Source organism: Vicugna pacos, chromosome 9, assembly GCF_048564905.1.
Source record: "Vicugna pacos chromosome 9, VicPac4, whole genome shotgun sequence".
Classification (NCBI taxonomy): Eukaryota; Metazoa; Chordata; class Mammalia; order Artiodactyla; family Camelidae; genus Vicugna; species Vicugna pacos.
The window spans coordinates 72,111,557-72,126,674 of NC_132995.1; the positions used below are offsets into that span (position 1 = coordinate 72,111,557).

General features: G+C 40.0%; 1 protein-coding gene across 1 annotated transcript in view; it reads left to right on the forward strand.

The window, feature by feature from the left end:
- The window catches only part of DPYD (dihydropyrimidine dehydrogenase), a 722,107-nt gene that overhangs the window by 660,302 nt on the left and 46,687 nt on the right, over positions 1–15,118 (forward strand). The gene's annotated exons all lie outside the window — the stretch shown is intronic.

The following is a 15,118-nucleotide window of genomic DNA, read 5'->3' on the forward strand; positions in this document are numbered from 1 at the left end:
GCTGCCCTTAAGGTTGATTTTTTTTAAATATCAATTATTTCTGAGAAGACACTTTTCAAATTAAAAAATGTCTATAAGATCCTGCCTAGAAGAGGTAACCCACTGGCTACCATTTGCCTTTGTGTAAGTTATTCCATCAGATCCTTTACCACCTGTTCTCTCAACACTGGGGCCCTCTCGGCACTAGTTCTGCTGAGAAGAGATACGTGTCAAAGGCAGTATCGACACACTCCATCATTAGGCCTGAGACCTCGTCGAAAACCAGCACTCTGCTTGTCCCCGCAGAGCTGGGCAGAACTTCCTAAAAGTATGTAGCAAAAATTCTCTACCAAATTGGCAACCACCAACTTCAGAAACTGGTTTCAAAATGGAATATTCAAATAATGAACATCTACTTATATTTTAAAATTTAGCCAAATGATAACCCTGTCTGGGAAGCCTTTGTTAACACATTTTCCCTGTTTCCTCCAAAACTAGATAAAATAATACAGACATTTATTTAATCCTTGTAACCACCCCAGAAGATAATGACCTTTACTTTTGTCATATTATCTATGATGAAAGTAGTGCACAGAGATTAAGTGTTTGGCCCCCAGCTGTCCAGCCTGTGAGTAGCAGATCAGAGAACTGTACCCAGCCAGTCTGCTTCAGAATTCATGCTCACAATACTAGGTATTGATACAAAATGTAGTCTTATTTTAAACAGATCATTTACCAAAGGAAAGCAAACATTTATTTTTAGATTTAATGAAAAAGGTTATTTTCCTATGGGACACAGAACAATAATTTAGTTTAAAAATTAAAGGTGATGCTCTTCTCATTTCTTAAAATCTCATGTTCAGCCCAAAGCCAACGCTATAAAGCTCCAGTATGGTCAAAAGTCATTACCTAGAAGCTAAGGAAGTTATTATCAGTGTAATGTTGCTTCTCAGAATTATCATATACTATCGATATGATCAGCTCTTGACAGACAATCTGCACCTGTACAGAATATATTTTTAAATTAAAAATAGAACCTAATGTGTATAATAAATTCAGTGAATTCTGTGTATCATAGGAAGTTTCATACAACAGTGGGAAATTAATTTTTAATAAAATATGTTATCAGATAATGTATAGCAGTTATATAGGAAAAAAAAATCTAAAATGTCTGATACCACACATCAAAGCAAATTCCAAAAAATTAAATAGCTATAAAAACAAACAAATGAACAGGTAGAATAAGTTAAAACTGAATATTACCAAATTTCTGTAGGTAATCAGTTTTAAAAAGCAGCAAAGAAGAAAAAGATACAAGCAAACAGATTTTGCTGCATGTTGGCTATAAACTTAAAAAAATGTTAGAAGAAAATAAACTATAATATCTCTGTAGGTTATCATTATCAAAAGCAATTTAAAAATGAAATAAAGATAATACCAAGAATTATAGAATCTATTTACTTGTATAGATATAGATTATAATTTATAGATCTATATGTATAAATTTAAAAGCCTAAGTGCATAATATAGAGCCCAAATTAAAAAGGCTAGTGGTAGATTTAGGAAAAGTATAATAAATGTGGCAGAGTTAATGTCTTTCTTTAATGAAAGTTTAAAGTTTTAAGAAAAATATCTTGATACCTCTATAGTCGGACAATTTACAAACAAAAGTATAACTAATAAAGAACATAGAAAACATTTTTAAGCTCACTGGTTTTTGAAAAAAATGTAAAGGAAAAATAGGGTGTCATTTTTGTATCATATACCAACAAGGCAGAAAAATGACATTTATATATTTTAAGACTATATCAAGTACCAGTTTAAAACTGATGGTCCCATAAATATTGATGGCTTTGGAAATAATTTCAACTCTTTGGAAAAGAAATCCTATGCTCTAAAGCCCTTGAATTAATTCTAAGGAAATATTCCCAAATGCATTTTTTAAAGATGTGCACATAAGTTCACTTTATCATTATTTAATAATCAAATAATACTAACTGTAAAAACTTGGAAGCAATCTGGAAAATTGATTAAATGGTGGGTACATCACTGAAGAGAGTATTTCAGTTTCTAGGCAGGGGTCTGGCACGTTCCGCGTGATAAAATGCAAGATGAGCAAACGTTTTACATCATGGTGACTTGCACGTGAAAAAGACGGAAGGAAGGCCTGTAACAATAAGAACTTGTATTTACAGGGCTCTATCTGTGTGTCTGTTTTTTCCTTTCACTTTTTCCCACGTGTCAGTTTTTCCTATAGTATTATTTGACCTTTACAAATTGAAAAATATAGAAACAAAATGTCTTGTGCCTATTTTCTGACGCCGTCACGATTTCGGGCATCTTACTCATTCCCTGTCCTAATAAACTACACTACAGCCAAGTGAACGAACATGGACTAGATTAGTGAAATGACATAGTATTTTATTTATCTGTAGGGGCATTTCGATATCACTTCAGGGAAAAAATTCTTAGCATTATAATTTTTTATTATCAGTAACAGTTCTTGCACTGAAGTGTTACCTTCAGTTGTTACGTTCCTGTTGATGAAAGCATTAGCAGCGATTTGACTGACCTACAGAAAGCTGCGATGTAAGGAAGTCTGATGGGGATCATGAAAGAATTCCATTTTGTGTGTGTGTGTCTTTAAAAGTAATTTAAAAAAAATTCTTTTTCCTGGGCTTCTTTCTCCATGTCCCGCCTAATTTTAGTTGTCTTCACTCTTAATAGCATGGTAATTGTGACGGTCACAGAAATGTTTTCAAATGTATTTTAAATCGTAGGCACCTTAGCAACTATATATCTTCATTTAAAAAGCATTTAAGCAAAGGAAAGCAAATGAATAAAAAGTTTTGTAAGGTTAAAAAAAAAAAAAGCAAGAAGGTAACCCTAGATACTAAGATTATTCAATTTTTTTAAGTTTATTTTTAATTGAAGAGATTGATTTATAATTGTAATATTGTTAAAAATAGCTTGGGGAAATATTGCTATAGTTCATAAATCAAATCTTTTTTTTTTAATTGAAGTATAGTTAGTTTACAATGTTGTGTCAGTTTCTGGTGTACAGCATACTAGTTCAGTCATATGTATACATACATATATTTGTTTTCATATTCTTTTTCATTATAGGTTAGTATAAGATATTGAATCTAGTTTCTTGTGCTATACAGTAGAAACTTGTTTATCTGTAAAATTATTCGGTTTTTAATTATCTTTCTTCATTGCTAGTCCATCAGAACATAATAGGAAAAATATGTTGGCGCATTTCCATCCTGTTGTGACTGGATCTCGTGGCTCGCCGCCGTCTCGTGCTTCAGGACTCTGTGCTTTGAACTTCTCAGTAGGGATCTTGATGTCGCCCCTGTATTGAGTCATATGTGATCAGGTCGTGAAGACTGACATTTGTACTCAGGTTTCTTCAGATACTATGAACATTCACACACAGGCACGTGTACAAAGAGTTGTCTCTTCAGCTTCCACTGCTCTTGACCTTCTCCGTGTCTTTCAGTTGTCTTGCCCTGACATACAGCAGGGACCAGCAATCCATGCTCCTTGCCCTTCTTGTGCGCATCCCAGAACACTAACCTTTCTCAGGCGGGGGTAAGAGAGATATTGATGTGCTTTTTGTGGTGGCTGGTTAACAGAGTTAGTGGATAGAGTGTTGCCTGGGTCTTTTACATGCATGCAAAACACCCTCCTCTTTCAGATCCTCTTCATGAGGATTACAGTAGGGAAAAATGCCGCATATGTTGCCACACTCTTGTTATGTAAAGTTATGAAGTACAAGTCCCTATAAATACTTGAGGCCCAATAGCGATGACTGCCATGTTATTGTGTTCAACTTTAAAAGCCTGTCTGGGTTCCTTCCAGGGACTGATTGCATCTGATCTATAGCCTTTTTCTCTGGGATTTTTTAGGGCTTTGGAATTCTTTGGGCTCAATCAGGAAACTCTTGAGTACCTTCTATATATAGCTATCTTCTGTACTTTGCAATAGAAATTGCTAGAATATTTAGTCCTCAACTCTATTCATATTTAAAACTTCTTACAATGATTTTCAATAAATAAATAATAACTGGTAAGTAGATAATAGATAGATAAATAATAGAAAAAATCTAAGGGTAGATATTAAAGTAAGAAAAATAAAACAGAGGGAAAGAATGTAGTTAACAGCCAAGTGTGTATATATATATATATATACACACACACACACACACACACACACACACACACACATGCAGTATATATATATATATAGAGAGAGAGAGAGAGAGAGAGAGGCCCTATGTTCCCTAATAAAGGGATGTTGACAATAAGACTCTAAGCTGCCTAACAGCTAATGGAAAAAGTGGAGCAATCACATTTACAATTCGCAAAATCTACAAGTATAAACCAGCAGGAGGGAAGCACAGCCTTTTCTGGTCAGAAGCCCTCAGAAATGTCTGCTACATCCTTACAGAGACAGTGTGTTCTGGAACCACATCTCTGATATAAATGCAACAGTGGGGTTCACAGTACAGCCCTTTACACTGTCCTTCACTCTTGACAGTAATGAGATTTTCACAAAGGACCATCTAGTTAAGTAGATCTCTAAAACTTACATTTAGAGCACCTGGAAATAAACTTTAGAAAGTCTAGAAAGTGGATCCTTTAAACCGTTCTCCTTGAATATTTTATTTTCGAATCTGCACTTGATCATCACTGAGTGGCAGACAGCATGAGAGTCCGTCTGTAACCTCCGGTGAAGTGTCCCCGTGTTGCTAAGGCAGATCCGAGCTGTTTTATCTTACATGTTAATAAAATTATCTACAGGAAAGTCTGGGGCATTTAGAAATGTCAGGATGTAGACCAGAAACACCCTCATGAGTAGAGGCCATATTTAGGTCAAAGATAATTCTGGGTCCACATAGAACTCACTGTCAGATGGGTAATGGAGATTACCCACAGCAATTCCAAGTGGATTGCAGAAGACATGAAGACAGCAATTCACTGGGTGCTAGAGGAGTTAGAGTTACAAACTCTAATAAAAAGCAGAACAAAATGCTACAGCAGAGATGCAGTAACAGTAATGTCAGGGAGCAGAGAAGGGGGACGGCTTCTAATTGGAGAAATCCAGGAATGTATATAAGAGCCCTTGAACCACATTTGACAGAGGAACCATATTTCAGAGGGTGAGGAAGTTCAAGAGGATTTAAGGTTGGGCAGAACGTGCAGAAGAGCCTAAGTGCACCCTCCGCTCAGACGCAGAGCGTGTGGAGCGGTGCAGTGGGGGTAGGACTGCAACAGTAAACGCGGTGGAGACCTGAGTGGATGCTTTAAGCAAACAGCGAGGGACTTAGTCGTCAGGAGGGAGGAGGGTGTTATTTATTTAAGGGGCTGTTTAAGGCTTTCTTAAAGGAACAGTCATCCCATGGGTGGCATGTTGGATGGTAATTTGAGAGAGAAGAGGTAGAGTCATTGACTAAGAAATGGCTGAAGTAGGCCAGGTGAGAGAAAGTCAAGACCGGAAACGAGGGAGGAGCAACGAGGATGAAGGGGAGAAGTGGGGAGGGGAGCATTGAGGGGGGAAATGACTGTGCTTGTTAAGCAAAAGGAGAGGGTAGAGATCGTGCTCGGATTTCTAGACTGCGTGTCTCTGTGACAAGATCCATGGCTGTGACAAGGAAGACAAACAAGGACTAGACATGGGGCAGCTAAAACTTTGAATCTAGAGCTCAACACATGAAGCATTTTAAAAATACAAAAGGATGCTTCAGAGCGGGGGTCTGTAAGCTTACAGGGCTGACTGTGGCAGCACGAGTTCTCCGACGCACCAGCTGTGTTCCGACAAAGTCTGGGTGGGCTCCCAGGAGACAGGACAGTAAGACTGTACTTGGTTTTACACCTCTGTCCACACGCTCAATTTCTCGCCTTCCTAACAAATTATTTTATAACATATGAAATTAAAGTATTGTTTCAGGAACGATTGACTTCAATCTCCAGCAGGAAAAACAAAAGAAAACAAAAAAAACAAACAAACGAAAGACCCTCTGAAAGCATCAGAACTGGCAGAGTGCACCCCCAGACTTCTACTCGTTGCGGAGACAGAAGGGCTGTGATTCAGGCTGCGAGAGCCTGATATACTGCAGTGTTCCTGCCATGCAGGCAGGCCGCAGTCCCTCCCCAAGTCCCGTAAGAGCACTTTACATTTTCTTCCCATCTTTCAGCTCATAAACATGTTTCTCTTCAGAACACACACCATATGCCACTGGAAAAGGGTTGTAAAGTTTTATAGATATATTTGAGAGTATTATAAGAGCATAATAAAGCAAAAGTAATGCAAAGGAATGGGAAGTATTGAACAATGGAATTAAAATATTGGGCACGGATAACTCTAACCACATTCAGCTTCTGTTTGTGCAAGTCATAAAGACCCAGAACCCTTGTTTAGTTCAAAGATATGAAGCCTTTGAGTTGGGCTTTGAAAAAAAAATCGACAGTGGCTATATTTTATTGAAAGCTTAGAGGCCAGGCATCACTAAATGAGAGCTAAAAAGTACGTTTCTGGATTGTGTTAAGTAGCATATATGAGGCTGTGTGTAATTTGTGGTGAGAAAATTTATTCTTTTTTACACTTCCTTGGGATTTTTCCACAGGCGTTCCTTTTTCTGAAAGGATTAATTACATTCATTTAATTAGCATTTATTGAGTGTCTGTACCAGTGAGAGTGGAAGAGGATGCAGAATATAAAAACTAATTCCTGTTACTGAGGAACATATATTTCAGCATGAATCAACATTCATTCTATTCATCTATTCTTTAAGCACTTATTAAATACCTACTACTACGTGCTTGATTCATGCAAGATCAGAAATACATGCCAAGTGTATTACTGCAACGTACAGCATCGTCTGTGGGGGTTAATGGCTTCTGTTTGATGCATTTTTTCCCACAGTCCAAGATGTCCAAGGAAACCTGGCCATGAGTTGGGGTTTCAAAAAAGAGAAACACAGAGGCATAAAAGGCAAAGAAATGGCTTCGGAAATGGAAAAGTTGGAGTCAAAGGTCTCAAAATGGCCAGGAATATGTGTAGCAGGTAAATTGGAATTGGAAGGATGCCGGTAGAAAACTACAGAAGAGGCTAATTATTAGGATTTTGAGCCTGATGTGAGTAATAAAGCTTAATGAGGATAGGGGGAAATGGGCTGACAATGACCTTTCTTGCAGCCTTCAAGTGGGGATTTTTAGAATTGCTTACCGTATCATAAAACAATAGGAAGAGGAACTCGAGCAGGATGAGAGGCATTGCTGTCGCTTTGTCGGAAAAACAGACACAAAAATACTGTATTTAAAGTTGGAGCAAGACCCCGCAACCAGTGAGAGATTTACAGTTCTGCTCATAAGCTTCAGTAGTTCCCTTTGTCTACCAGTAATGTAACTCTGTAGCCCAGCTTTCAAGAACGCCACTGTCTAGACCCAAGCTTCCTTTTCAACATACTGTCAACGTTGTTAATTTTTCATAAGCCCTGAGCTCCAATCAAGCTTTTGTCTTTGTTTACACGTTCTCTTGTTTTCCTCTTTCTTCTTTGCACACCTTACCTTAGCTCATTGCTTGGGATGTCTTTTCTGTGCATGTCGTGATGTCCAAATTCTACACGTGCTTTAAGACCTTGTTCGTGTTTAAGAAGACCTGTCTTATCCCGCCAGCTGAGTGCATCATTTCCCTTCCACGGCTCTATTTTCTCCTTTGACAATAGTGTTCTTTATGCCTGTCTCCCCTGCTCTACCAGACTGTAAGTCTTCTGAGGGCAGCAGCCCAGTATGATTTCTCCTGGGGTTCTTTTTGCAACCTTGCGAAGTGCTGTACATAAACAAAGCTCAGAACCATATATTGAATGAATAAATGACTGTCCAAGCAGAACAAAGCAGAAAAGTTCCAAAGAAAACAAAGGATTTGAGAAAATTTCAAGGTACTATTTCCAGGGATTTAAAAAGAACTGAAACGGGTAAATCAGGTGCAGAAAAGGTGAGGTATGTACCACCCATTCATGCTTTCAGTTCATCCTTCAAGGAACTAGCCAAGGGGGAGAGTCAGGTGCTCAGGGTAGTGGAGTAAATGCTACGAGTGAGTTAATTCCAGGCTTTATGGAGGTCCATGTAGACAGGAATGCTTGCTAGAGGAGATAATAGCAAAACTGAGACCCAAAGAAATAGTGCGGATTTACCAGGTTAAGAATATAGGAAAGGTATTTTAGGCCAGAGGTGTGTATGTGCATAAGCTGATGGAGAGGCATGAGAGATAATGGAACATATGGAGATTCAAAGGCATTTAGACTGGCTGGCGCTTAAGTATGGACAAGTGGAAGGGGCCAAGGAAGCAAGTCAAAGCGAGTGCTTGTTTTGTTAAGATCCAGAGCTTTCAAGAGACTTTTAGATACAAATGCTTTATAATCTATAGATAATAAAATTCACTAGAATAGAATCAAGTTCGTCAAGTATTCATATTTAGAAACTCTACTCAAGTAACTTGATCAGATTTATGTGTAGGTATTGGAATCTACAGAGAAGATATTCCCCAACTAAAGCATTTGGGAGGGAAGGAGGTGGGGCATAGCTCGGCGGTAGAGCACGCGCTTGGCGTGCATGAGGTCCTGGGTCCAATCCCCAATGCTTTCGTTAAGGGGGAAAAATCAGCTTGGAACCTTGTGCTGAAAGTGAAGAAATAGCTACTGCCCTTCAATTTCTCCAACTGCCTGTCCCTTAAGACCACATGTGTTAAAATGAGAGCCAAGAGAACAGTGCTGGGAGAGTCTCTCACGTGCAGAGTAAATTTCACTCATTTTTATCCTGAACATTGAGAATTGGTGACAAGTCAGACGAGCAGGGTTGATCATTGTATATTTTTTTCTAGCATGTTCAGGGAATTACATCTCTTAAACCCTAGGCCTATGCAAGTATTCAGCATAGTTTTAATAAGCATATGTACCAGAAAATTATAAAACTAGAATTTCTCTTTCACACCTATGTAGACTATCTGCTGTTAAACTGGAATCTACTTCATTTTCTCTGATCAATGAGATGCTTTGTCTAAGAATAAGAATGTCTAAGATGCAATACATTTTTGGCTTGTTAAGAAAAACGATCTTACATGGCCAGGGTAGTTTTCTGAAAGAGATTCATCCACGTAGAACAGGAGACATAGTCGTACAGGTTCAGTTTCCCTTCACCAACAATCCATCCTCACCTTAGACTGGAAAGGGTGATTATTCCAAAATACTTCCTTTTCTGAAAATTTTAATCTAAGAGCTACTTTGGGAAGTTGCTGTTACAAGGCCTTAAAAAATCTCTGAATCCTTCCCAAAACAAATGGTTTCTTTCTTTCTCACTGGTTAGTTTATTCTAAAAGAATCCTTTATATAAAGGCTTCAGAATTAAAGCTAAAACAGTTCTGTAGAAGTTATGGTTTTAGCTTACTAATTCATTTTGTCCAAATGTGATTAGGATGAAACTAGAGTTTTTCTTTCACACCAAGTAGGAAAAGCAAGCACTCTTTCATTTCCTGACTAATGTTAGGGCTCACAGATAGAAAGACAGTGACTTTCCTGAATTCATAAGACAGAGATTGCCCAGCCAATCACTAAGAGAAGATCACGCAAAGGATTCTGTTTTCTCTGTGGATGCACAGATATTTGGGACAGGAGGTGAGTAGGAGATGGATCGTTCAGGGTGTTCAGAGATGCTGGCAAATTTTAGTAGCATCTGTTTTTTTTTCTCAGTGGACTGCTGTCCAGGGAAACCAAATAGTTTACCCCTAATATCTGTCCAAATAGGAGGAATAAATTCCAGATGGACCATGGAAACTGTATTTTCTCATCCTTGGGAGCCACTGAACCTTGTTGAAGGAAATAATGTAAAGTGCAAAACACAAATTCTGATGTGGACACTGACTGACTGAATCTGCCCTTGGACTAGATCTGGTTCTTTGGTTTCCTTCGGCTGCCCGTTGGGAAACTGTGCCTCTCTGTGTTTTTAAAATCACTGAGAAAAGTTACCATAATTATAACGTTCAAGCATCGTGGCCCAGTTAACGTGACTGTTTGCCTTTTCTCATAGCAAAGTGTTAAGAGAAACAAATAACCTATGATTTAGGAGAATTATTTTATTAGAGATTAAAATCTGTCTGGTCAAAGTAATGACATATTAAAGTACCAGAAATATGTGCTATTTGGAGCAAGGCAGGGGGAACCACTTGCTTTGGCAAAATAGTAAGGAAGGAGCTCCTCACGAACGTTTTCTCTGGTTCCTACCGATCAGGCATTGTGTCATTTCAAAACCACAAATCCACTGCTTGATTAGTGATTTTCACACAGAAACCGAGAGTGTAAATACTTCTCCCAAAGTTGTTTAATGACACAGAATCCAAGGAAAAGTGAAATGCAAGGAAGTCCATGGCAATTTAGAAGGCAGGGTGGAACTTCGCAAGGGCAGACCGCATTTGGCAGGAACCCAGATCCATTACTGCACGTTGTCTGCAGGCACTAGGCTGCTTCGACATGCAGGGGGCTCAGAACCTGCGCCGTCCTGACAGCTCAGTAAAGGTACCTGCCTGAGCACAGCAGCGGCCGAATAGAAAACAGGATGCTTAGGATGTTGTAATGTGGCTTTAAAAAAATCTACTAAAGATTAGATAGCAAATAAAATAGAAAAATTAGGGGAAGATGAAAGAAAGAATCAAAACACAAAAGTAGATGTTAATATGCTTGGGTGTTTATTGTCTTGCTGAATAAGTGCTCTCATCCATTTTTAAAGCATCTAGATTTTTTATTTTCTTACATTCAAAGAACCAATAAAGAAAAATTTCGTAAATAAGCTAGTAGATAAATGCGATGTCAAGGAGCATATGTATTTTTCTTCATATGTTTACTTTGTTTATCGGATTTAGAAAGTAGAGTCCTCTGGGCTGTTGAAGGTGCTATATGTCAAACCCTATTCAGTTGAATTTTTACTGGTTTTCTTAAATTCATTTGATAGTACCAATTTCAGAGGGTAATAAAGGACCAGGTCTCAATGAACTGGTCAAACTCCAACCTTATTATTAGAGGCAGAATTTATTAGAAGAATAAATTTTATCTACAGGAAATGTGGTAAACTCTGTGTGTGTGTGTATATCTTCGTACTGGCTGGTATGTAAGGCAAATATGTTTCTGATAAGTACAAATATTCAGTTTTCAGAATTCAAATGAGAACCTACAATGTAATTGTTGGCATTAAAATTTTTAGCCTATATTTCATCAACTGAAAACTGAGAATTATACCTTTAAAGCCTAAATTAATATGTCCAAACCATGTTTCACTATTTCCTGGCCACGTTTACTCTGAAAATAATGGAGAATTATCTCATTTAACTAGGTCCAAGTACAGAAAAAAGAAAAATCTGAGGGTAGAGGCAATCGTATTTAATTAGACTAATCAGAGCAACGCAACTGAGAACTAAAAAGTCAATCAATGATGTAATAGAGTCACGAAATGGTCATCCACTATTCTCTCCAATGGTCATACTCTTTAAGATACAATTTTATTGTGAGTCTTCAGACAGAAATATAAAGAAAGGAAAGAGAGCTAAGAATTTTGTCTTGTTTTGTTTTTTAACTAAAGGGATAAAATGAGGGACATTAGAAAAGATTAAAGCAATAGGTTTTTTAGAGAACAGTGGATTACTTCAACAAAATTTACCTCTTACTCTTTCAGACATACAGTAGGCTGACTTTTTGTAACACCGTATGGTAATTCTCTGTATACATATAGGATGAAATCAGATAAAACTGGTTTGGTTTGGAAATAAAGAAGAATTTCTTAACTGTTCAGAGTGCTAGAAAGATTGATGAGCAAGGTTGCAAAGGCTCTGGGAGGTCTTTGAAAACCAAATACATGACTTGATTCTAGAATATTCTTTTCTCACTTAAAATTAGAAGTCAGATGGATCCCATAGTTCTTAAGCTTTATAGTCTGGCACTCATTAATGTTTATTTTTCAACAAATTATGTTGACCACCACCCCATGCACCCACAAGAACAAAATAAAACATCCTGTCTAAAGCACCGACTACTGAAGGAGTCTGTCCTCTCCTTATAAGCTATTGATGGCTCCCCAATACAATGATACAATGTGTAAAACCCAATCTCCACTATAATGAGCCACCTGCCATTCTAGAATTATCTCCCATTTCACCTTCCCTCCAGTAAACATGTCTGCAAGGTAAGTGGACCGTGGGAGGCTAGTTGCTGTTCCTCAAATGCATTTTGCTTCTCTTCACACCATTTCCACTGCTTTTAATGCCACTTATCTCTGCTACTGAAAGTATTGCCATTCCTCAGGACTCAAGACAGTATACTCCACGTCCTGCCCTGCGCTTGAAGCAGAAGCCAACGTGTGTAGGGCATAATCTACTTGGAGACGTAGGCCATATGCTATCTCCTCCGCAGTGCCCGGCATGGTACCTATGTCATATGGCCCTCACTGGATGACTTTGCTTAAAGCATGCTGGCCCAATAGCCGAAGTCTTGTGTCAAAGTGAAACCAGCTAGGTTTGTCTCTGTAATTCACAAGTCCCAGGATCTGTTTCCAAGCTCACCCTTGGGCTAGATCCTGGAGTTGGTTTAGAGTCGGGCTTCCCCTCCTCAGCCAGTCTCAGTTCTCGTGGAAGTGCTGAGGGTTCTCAGGGCAACAGGTGATTTTCTTCCCAAACACCACCATTCTGAGAGTCAGCCTCCAGCAACCCCTCTACCCTGAGCCTTGGTCTGGGGTGACAACAGCAGTGCAATGCTGCCATTCCCACACACAAAGGACAACTTGGCAGACGTGGCCTCAAAACATTTCTTAAGGAAACATATTTATGGAGCCCCCGCAGTGTGCCAAACACTATGCCACGCCCTGAGGATGCTGTAGGGAACAAGAAGTCAAGAGACTTATTTGTCACTTGGACAATAAAGGGAAATAAGTAAATTATAAACAAGGTTGACCATAATAAGTGCATGTAAGTGGTATAGGGAGGGCTGGGGAATGGCAGGAGGCAGGACACATTTTCAATTTAAGCAGGATGGCTAGGTGAGGTCAGATTTGAACAAAGACATGAAGAAGCAATTCTTTGACATGAGATTCCTGTTGAAAAGACAGCAGACTCCATCTCCCTTGAGGGGCCTGCACCCTTCTCCCCTCTCCCCACTCATCCCACCATGGCACTGGGTGCCGTGTGGCACTGAGGTGGCCTCCTTCCCCTAGGGCCGCATCATGCCCAGAGCAGTGCAAGGCTCTGTCTGCAGGTCATTGTCAAGTTCTGAAACACAGAGGGAAGGAGTGACAGCAGAGTCATTTTACGGTGCCCTGACACAAAAAACAGTGTTGTTCATTACTTGGAACTCTCCCCCAAGGATTGTTCATGATTAAACAGCCCCAGTTTACTAAAATGAGCAGGCTTTACCACCACATACACACTTCAGACACTTGGCATCCCATTTTTACAGTGTTTCACAAGCATGTTGAGCAAAGCTAACAAACAATGTAGGCCCAGAGTTTTTTCTCCCTGGAGACCTCCACATTTCTCCAACTTGCACTCACATTGATTTCAAAAGCGGCTTTGCACACACAAGAAAGTCACAGAGGGCTTAGTACATGACCCATGGTTTTTATAGCCGTGCTACTTAAAAAAAAAAAATGGAAGAAACTCAAAGCATTTTCACATTTTCACATTGACAGGAATTGGCTGTTTTGACAAGGGAAAGTCATGGCATGGGATTTTTTAGATAAATTAACAGAATGAAAGTGCTAAATTAAAATTGCCACATTGATTTCCTTTTTAGCTCAGCTGTGCATTATATAAAAGGGTCAGAGGAAGGATTTATTATGGGCGGTGAGCCTCTGTCGCCCACGAAGAGAGACCAGTGTATGAAATAAAGTTGTCCATTTCAGACACCCTTTGTCTCTAAAGAACACTGTCTGGGGGGCCCACGGGTGGCAGAGGCACTGAAAGGAAATGGAAATTGATAATCGGTCCTGTTAGGCTGATTCTCTGCATGTTCAATTCATATCCTTCTAAAAGGAAGAGATTAAGATGAAACCTCATTGAGGAATACACATTTTGAAGAAAACAGAAACAAAGGTTCTGCAAGGCTATTTCAGCCGGTGTCAAATGTGAGAACAAGGCGACACAAACTTACGTGAAGAAAGGGCATTAACAAAATCCCCAGACAAAGCAGGCGCTAATAGCAAATGTATGCACCGCCTTTGTGGATGCTCACAGGAGAAGTGGTACAACGTGATTTACAAAGGACCCGGATAGTGATTTGTTACTTGGCGCCAGCCCCGCTTCTGCCTCTGCAGAGGGCAGGCACTGACCATCTGCGTGTCTTCGTTCCGCTTTTGTGTGGATGAGAATTAGCCACATTTTTGTGTCTGGTAAGCTTTGCATGAAGAGACGTTGGAAGCACTGGCTTTGTTTTGTTTTAAATCTTTAAACTGTTCCCTCAGCTTCGGCCAGGGGATTATTGCGTGTCTAACCACAAATAAATTGAAATATCAGCCGAAGAGAGCGCATGTTGCTCACTGATGGAATAATGGACGGCAGGTGGTGGAGGGTTTTGTTTTCGGAAAAGCACAGGCGGCTGGAAGTGACAAGAGTGATTTTGTGAGCCGCTGAAACTGTCAGGATGAAGTCACGGGGGTCAGTAGTTCCTGAGCTGACCTTTTTAAACAAACCCTGAGAAGACCTTTCAGTGGGTCCTCACAGCAGCAGAGCATTCATGCCAGAAAGGCCGCCCCTCCCTTTAGACACTGGGAGTCTTCACACAAAGCGTATCTTCCGTGATAGGGCCCGTGCTCCGGGCTTGCCCCGGCGGGGAGCCCGACCCTCCCTCTCCTGGCCGCCTGCGGCACGTGGTCCTGACTTCTCACCAGCTGCACCGCACGCGCCAGCGTCTGCGCGCTCCCGTGGCGCCTTTCTGCAGCCTTTGGTGTCATCTTCCTGTCGAACCATGGAATCGAGACACTCGGCTGCAGAGCGGGAGCTCGGTGTGCTGATCCCCGCGCCGCTGCCCTGCGCGGCCTTCCCCGCGGCGCGGGTGCACGGGCTCCCGCCTGACTTCCGGGGCACGCTGAAGGGGGCGATGCGC